Raw genomic sequence first — 6,790 nt, 5'->3', positions numbered from 1 at the left:
GTCTCGGCCTCCCAAAGTGCTGGGATTACAGGCTTGAGCCACCGCGCCCGGCCAGGAATGAGTTTTAAATAAATTCAGCTAATTAAAATTATGCCTAGAAGAATTCTACTGGGATCACAGAAATCACTAAAAAGATGACCCATACCTAATCCAGATGGGCAGTAAAAATCGTAAGGCAAGGAAAAGGTGCTACTCCATTTTTATGTTCTCATATGTTCTCCCACGACTCCCTACCCACACTCATGTAAACAAATATCAACTGTATTATTACTGAGAATGGAATTTAAATAGAATGTTAATTGACCCAAGCTTTACTTACCCCAAAGATTTGAGGCAGCTGTATTGCTTATTAGGTTGTTTAAATCTGTGGGAGGAAAAAAACAAACTTGTATTTAAGGAAACTCTCAAAAGGTGTTTGGCGGGGAGGGTAGCGCATAAGAGTCTTACTCAAGGACAGAATTGGAGTAAAAGTGCTCTAAGGCCAGGCGCGGTGGCTCACGCCTGTAATCCCAACACTTTGGGAGGCCGAGGCGGGCGGATCACGAGGTCAGGAGATCGAGACCAGCCTGGCTAACACGGTGAAACCCCGTCTCTCCTAAAAATAGAAAAAATTAGCCGGGCGTGGTGGCAAGTGCCTGTAGTCCCAGCTACTCGGGAGGCTGAGGCAGGAGAATCGCTTGAACCTGGGAGGCAGAGGTTGCAGTGAGCCGAGATCGCGCCACTGCACTCCAGCCTGGGCGACAGCGAGACTCCGTCTCAAAAAAAAAAAAAAAAAAAAAAAAAAAAAAAAAACGCTCTAAAGACTTCCAAAACTAATATTCCAAAGAGGGAACTGGTTCTCACAGTGAAGAGCAAGAAGCTACAAGATTTGTCCTCTGGGTCTTCAAAAGCAAAATAGTTCAAGGATGCATAAGAACTTCATAAAGTATATATGTTCTTTTAGGATAAGCCTTTCAGATTTGTACTTGAACACTACTAATTTATTCACCACAAATAAAACCACAAAGAACTTTGGCTGTGGGCGACTAACCCTGGAAATAACCAACCAGAATGGGGTTTCGCTGCCCTAGGAGGTGAGCCCGGGGAACAGACAAAGATGCAGACTGAAAACAACTGCGTTTTCCAGTCCGTCCTCAAGGCACATCACAGCTTGCTTACCAAGGTTCTGGCATTTTGCTCCCTTCCGAAGCACCTATAACTCCAGAAGTGAGGGAAACTATGGGCCGTGAGAAGTAAATGGGTTTCGGTCTAGCAAAGAGTACAGATCACCGCACGGCGGGAGGACACCTCGCCGGCCACCCAGCTCGGCCGCCCCGCTCCCTCCTCCCGGGCGTCCTGGGCGACTCACCCGCCAAGGGCTATGTCTATCCAACTCGGGCCGAACCTCGCCGGCGAGACACTGAGAAGCCGCAGGAGATGTGACCTCTGGCTCACCACACAGTGAAACTCCAGACCACTCCAGCTCTCCAATGTAACGGAGCCCCTTCCTCTAGAATCCGACAATCACCTGACTTCCGCTTCCGGCGGGCTAATGTTGCGGGTGCCTGTCAAGTCTCGCGATAACTAAGGCTCGTCGTGTGGATCGCTTGGCAACAGATCCCTTCTTCAAATGCTGGCGCAACGCCCAGAGCTCAATGAGGTGTGGGCAAGTAGCTGTCTGAAGGTGGATGATGCCCTCCATGCGCTTTCAGCCTGCCTGGTGGGTGGCCAGTCGAAAACGTCGCCGTCTATTAAGCTCCTTTGACTGGGAGCCGTTGACGGGTAGAGACGGAAATTCTGGGAATCACCGGAGAAGGGAGGGAAAGGCTCCTTCCGGCCGCCTGCTCCCGGCGTCTTCGTGGGGAACTGAGGTGAGAGCAGGCCGTGAAGAGTAGACACGACTGATGACTTCAGGGATGCTACGCCTTTCTCTCCTGCCAGGGCAAGCCTCAGTAGTAAGATTTCCGTAGTCCGTTTTGTATGTGGTTTTGCAGAAACATACCCCTCTCTGCTCCAGCTTCAGTCGTCAGTATCCAGCTACTTCCAAGAGCCTTGCCCATGTCTTCTGGGATGTTCTGCAAATGTGTAAACACTTAATATCCCGACAAAGCTTGGCCTCTTCCCTCCCAAATTACTTCCCAGGCTATGCACCCGTTTTTGTTAATACAATCAACTTGGAAACTTTGATGTCAGATCTGATGCCCTTTCTTTCCTTTCCAAGCTCCAATCACTTGCCAAGTCCTGTCGATTGTACCCCTACAGTAATTCTGGCATCCTCTTAACCACTGCCCCCACCTAATCAAAGTTCTCATTACCATCCCCTGCACGGTGTCAGTGCAGTACCTTTCTCATTGATGTCCTGCCTCTAGCATCACTCTGCTACTAGTCTATCTTACATATACCTGCTATAGGCGTAGTCATCTTCAAGCACCACCGTGATCCAAAATAGCTGATCCAGTGACTCTCTGTTGCCTGTAGATTAAAGGTCAAGTTTATTAACTTGGATTCAAAAGTTTTTTTGTTTTCTGCTGTTCCCCTTCCATTCTCCCTCAGTCAGTGGTAAACCAGACCCTGTGAAGTACTTCATGCATAAATTATTACATTTTTATAGATTGCTTATGTCCCTTGCATGAAATACCTGTCCCTCCCCCTCATCTCCAAATATTGAAATTCTTTCCATTATTTAAAGCTTTAGAAAGTGACATCTCCACCTAGAAATAATTTTTCTTTCTATTGAGAATCCATCATATTTCTGGAACTTCATGTATTTAGTTATTACCACTTTCTAACTTCGATCTACAATTATTTACTTGCAAGTTTTTCCCCCTATTAAACTGTAAACAGGCCTTTATCTAATGCATTTCTACATTCTGGAGTGTATTAGCATTGTGCTTTTTTTTTTGTTGTTTGTTTGTTTCTTTGACACAGGGTCTCATTCTGTTGCCCAGGCTGGAGTGCAGTGACGTGAGCATGGCATACTGCAGCCTCAACTTCCTGGGCTCAGGTGATCCTCTTGGCTCAGCCTCCCGAGAGCTGGGACTACAGGTGCACACCACTGCCCTGCTAATTTTTTGTATTTTTGTAGAGATGAAATTTTGCAGTATTGCCCAGTCTGGTCTTGAGCTCTGGGCTCAAGCAGTCCACCCACCTCAGCCTCCCAAAGGGCTGGGATTACAGGCCTGAGCCGCCAAGCCCAGCCCCACATTGTGCTTTTTACATGAAGTTAGCACTAAGTAAATGTTTGTGGAATGAATGATAGAACTATGAATATTCCAAGTAATGTTTTAGAAACATTAACGTAGCAAAAGTGTATAGGATAGTATGGATGAGGGAATAGGATAGTCTTGGTGTTGGGTAGTAAAGGTAAGAGGTGTAATAACCAAGGTTACAATAATTTAATAGTACTGTCCTGGAGCTCCTGTAGTGCAATTGGTTAGTGTACAGTACTTAATATGAATAGTACTATCCTTAGTTACTGAGTGGATGATGGGAGAAAAAGATTGGCAGAAATCAGGGAAGGAGGCCGGGCGCGGTGGCTCATGCCTGTAATCCCACCACTTTGGGAGGCTGAGGTGGGTGGATCACGAGGTCAGGAGATCGAGACGATCTTGGCGAACACGGTGAAACCCCGTCTCTATTAAAAATACAAAAAATTAGCCGGGCGTGGTGGCAGGCACCTGTAGTCCCAGCTACTCGGGAGGCTGAGGCAGGAGAATGGCGTGAACCTGGGAGGCGGAGCTTGCAGTTAGCTGAGATCTCACCACTGCATTCCAGCCTGGGCGACAGAGCGAGACTCCATCTCAAACAAAAAAGAACCAAAAAAAAAAAAGAAATCAGGGAAGAAGCTGGGTGCGGTGGCTCACTCCTATAATCCCAGCACTTTGAGAGACCGAGGCAGGTGGATCACCTGAGGTCAGGAGTTCAAGACCAGCCTGACCAACATGGTGAAATCCTGTCTTTACTCAAAATTCAAAAAAATTAGCCGGGCGTGGTCGCGGGCACCTGTAATCCCAGCTACTCGGAAAGCTGAGGCAGGGAGAATTGCTTGAACCTGGGAGGCAGAGGTTGCAGTGAGCTGAGATTCCACCACTGCACTCCAGCCTGGGCAACAGAGTGAGACTCCATCTTAAAAAAAAAAAAAAAAAAAAAAAGAGAGAAATCAGGAAAGGCTCCAATTATTTAAGCCTGGGAAATTGGGGCTGAAAAGGAATATCCGTAAGGTAAATTGGCTTTAAGGCAAAAATGAACTCAGAGCCCAAATACATTTGTAAAATTTGAAACACTAGTGAAATATTCAAGAGAAAATTTCCGGGGTTGTTGTTAGAAATTCAAGACTAAAGCTCAGGAAAGAGAGTCTCTGCCCAGATGTGTAAATGTGTCAGTAATTCATGAAGAAATAATAGTTGAAATAACTTGTGTACAGATGCTCCCCAACAGGACAGTTTGACTTAACGATTGTTATACTTTACAATGGTACCATGTGCATTCAGTAGCAGTGTACTTTGAGTACCTATACATTCTATTTTTCACTTTCAGTACAGTAGTCAATAAATTATATGAGATATTCAACACTTTATTATAAAATAAGCTTTGTGTTAAATGAGCCTGCCCAACTATAGGCTAATGTAAGTGTCCTGAGCATGTTTAAGGTAGGCTAAGCCAAACTATGATGTTTGGTAGATTAGGTGTACTAACTGCATTTTTGACTTAATGATATTTCTACTTATGATGGGTTTATCTGGACATAACCCTGTCAAAAATCAAGGAGCAGCTGTATATGATCTTTTCAACAGGGAAAGTATTCATAAAGAAGAGAAAGCTACCAAGGCCTATCCCTCAGGAAATACCCGTATTTAGGAGACAAGAATAGGAAATAGAAAACTTGAAGAGGGGCAGTGTAACAATTGAAAAACTGAGAAAAATGCTTCCCCACCTAATATCAGGAATCAAGGAGGATATTTGGAAACGGGCTTCTTGTAGGCTAGTTTGCTTGTTTCCTTGTGACTATTACTGACATTATTTGTAAGTAGTGAGGACTTACCCAGAAAAGAATATATAGGTTGGGCATCCCTAATCCCCAAATCCAAAATCCAAAATGTCCCCAAATCCAAAACTTTTTGAGTGCCAACATGACACTCAAAGGAAATGCTCATTGGAGCATTTTGGATTTCAGATTTTCATAGCAGGGATGCTCAACTGGTATTTCTTTCCTGTAAATTTGTGTGTGACACTTAGGGGCCTCTAGGCCTCTGAGAGTTTCTATGAAGAACTCTAGGTATTCCAGCAGATTTTCAAATTTTCAAATGAAATTATTTTCTGCCTACCAATGTCTTTTCATACTCTGATATCTTATTGATTATTATGTCTAATTTTCTGACAACAGGAAATCTGTTTCATGAAGGAGAATTTTCTAGATAACTGACACTCAGACTTTAAGCATCAGAAATTTTTCATTGAAACCACTTTTGATGGAAATGTTTGCAAAATGTACCTCTTACCTATCTGGTATAACCATAGTATGTGGGCCATAATCTTTGCTTGGCAACTAAAAGTCACTGTTCAAGCATCAGTTATATTCTTCTGGATATCCTTGGGCCTGTTGATATGTATGAGAAAGGTTACATCATGATATTTATAGTGTCTTTTTCTAGTAATTGTAGACATTTTGTTTTACCTAAGCAGATGTATTTTTTAAATTGTGATAAAATATATGTAACATAAAATTTATCATTTTAACCACTTTTAAGTGCAGAGGTCATTGACAGTAAGTACATTCACATTGTTGTGCAACCATTACCACCATCCATCTCCAGAAATTTTTTCGTCTTCTCACACTGAAATTCTGTGCCCATGAAGCCATAACTGCATTTTCCTCTCCTCCCTGCCCCTAGCAACCACCATTCTACTTTGTCTTTATGAATATGACTACTCTAGGTATCTCATGCAAATGAAATACATTATATGCCATTTTGTGACTGGCTTATTTAACAGCATAAGATCCTCAAGGTTCATCCACATTGTAGCACATGTCAGAATTTCCTTCCCTTTTATTGAATAATATTGCATTGTATGTTTACACCGTATTTTGTTATCCATTCATATATTAATGGACACTTGAGTTGCTTCCTCTTTTTAGCTATTATGAATAATGTGTCTGTGAATATAGATATACAAATATCTATTCAAGTCCCTGCTTTCTATTCTTTTGGGTATATACCCAGAAGTGGAATTGCTGGATCATATGATAACTTTATTATTAATTTTCTGAGGAACCACCATAGTGTTTTCCATAATGGCTGTGCCATTTTACATTCCCAGTAGCAGTGCGCAATTACTCATAACTTTAAACCTTAGTTTGACCCAGTGATCTACAGGCAGAACACACCAGCAGAAAGTCCTGGGGAATCCTAGCATCAAAAGAACTCTACTTTCAGAGGCCATTTGTGATCTTGGACAACAACCACTTTAAAGACAGTAAAGCGGTCAAGAAGTTATGCAATTTATCCAGGGGCACAGCTTTTAAATGGGCCTGTCAAATGGGATAGGAAGAGGGAGATATTGGGCAGCTTGCAGTTGCCTGTGTCTTTGGCCAGTGCATCCTCTGCTCTTGCAAGTTGTGCTTGCAATTATTCCTTCTCTCTTCTCTGTTTTCAACTCTCCCTCTTTACTGGCTGCTCCCACCCCCACACTTGCTCAAATTTCTTCAGTCTCAAGACAAAACCGATACCCTGCCCTCAATCCTGTATCCTCCTCAGACTATCTCGGATCTCCTTCCCGCGCCCCCTCCCACCCCCCCACCCCATGGGTATTT

General features: G+C 43.4%; 2 protein-coding genes across 2 annotated transcripts in view; one reads left to right on the top strand and one right to left on the bottom strand.

Moving 5' to 3' along the window:
* The window catches only part of RAMAC (RNA guanine-7 methyltransferase activating subunit), a 6,170-nt gene extending 4,659 nt beyond the window's left edge, over positions 1-1,511 (bottom strand). The window contains exons 1-2 of the mRNA XM_017894874.1: positions 1,349-1,511; positions 320-364 (exon numbers count right to left, since the gene is read on the bottom strand). The gene's annotated coding sequence lies outside the window, so the exon portion shown is untranslated. The remainder of the gene's footprint in view (positions 1-319; positions 365-1,348) is intronic.
* A 135-nt stretch (positions 1,512-1,646) lies between these two features.
* Positions 1,647-6,790, top strand: part of HOMER2 (homer scaffold protein 2) — a 147,299-nt gene continuing 142,155 nt past the window's right edge. Inside the window, exon 1 of the mRNA XM_017894871.1 lies at positions 1,647-1,850. The gene's annotated coding sequence lies outside the window, so the exon portion shown is untranslated. The remainder of the gene's footprint in view (positions 1,851-6,790) is intronic.

The sequence above is a fragment of the Rhinopithecus bieti genome, unplaced genomic scaffold (genome assembly GCF_001698545.2).
Source record: "Rhinopithecus bieti isolate Rb0 unplaced genomic scaffold, ASM169854v2 scaffold_26298, whole genome shotgun sequence".
Taxonomy (NCBI): domain Eukaryota; kingdom Metazoa; phylum Chordata; class Mammalia; order Primates; family Cercopithecidae; genus Rhinopithecus; species Rhinopithecus bieti.
Note: the sequence above shows the minus strand (reverse complement) of the source record. Positions and strands in the feature narration are given on the sequence as shown.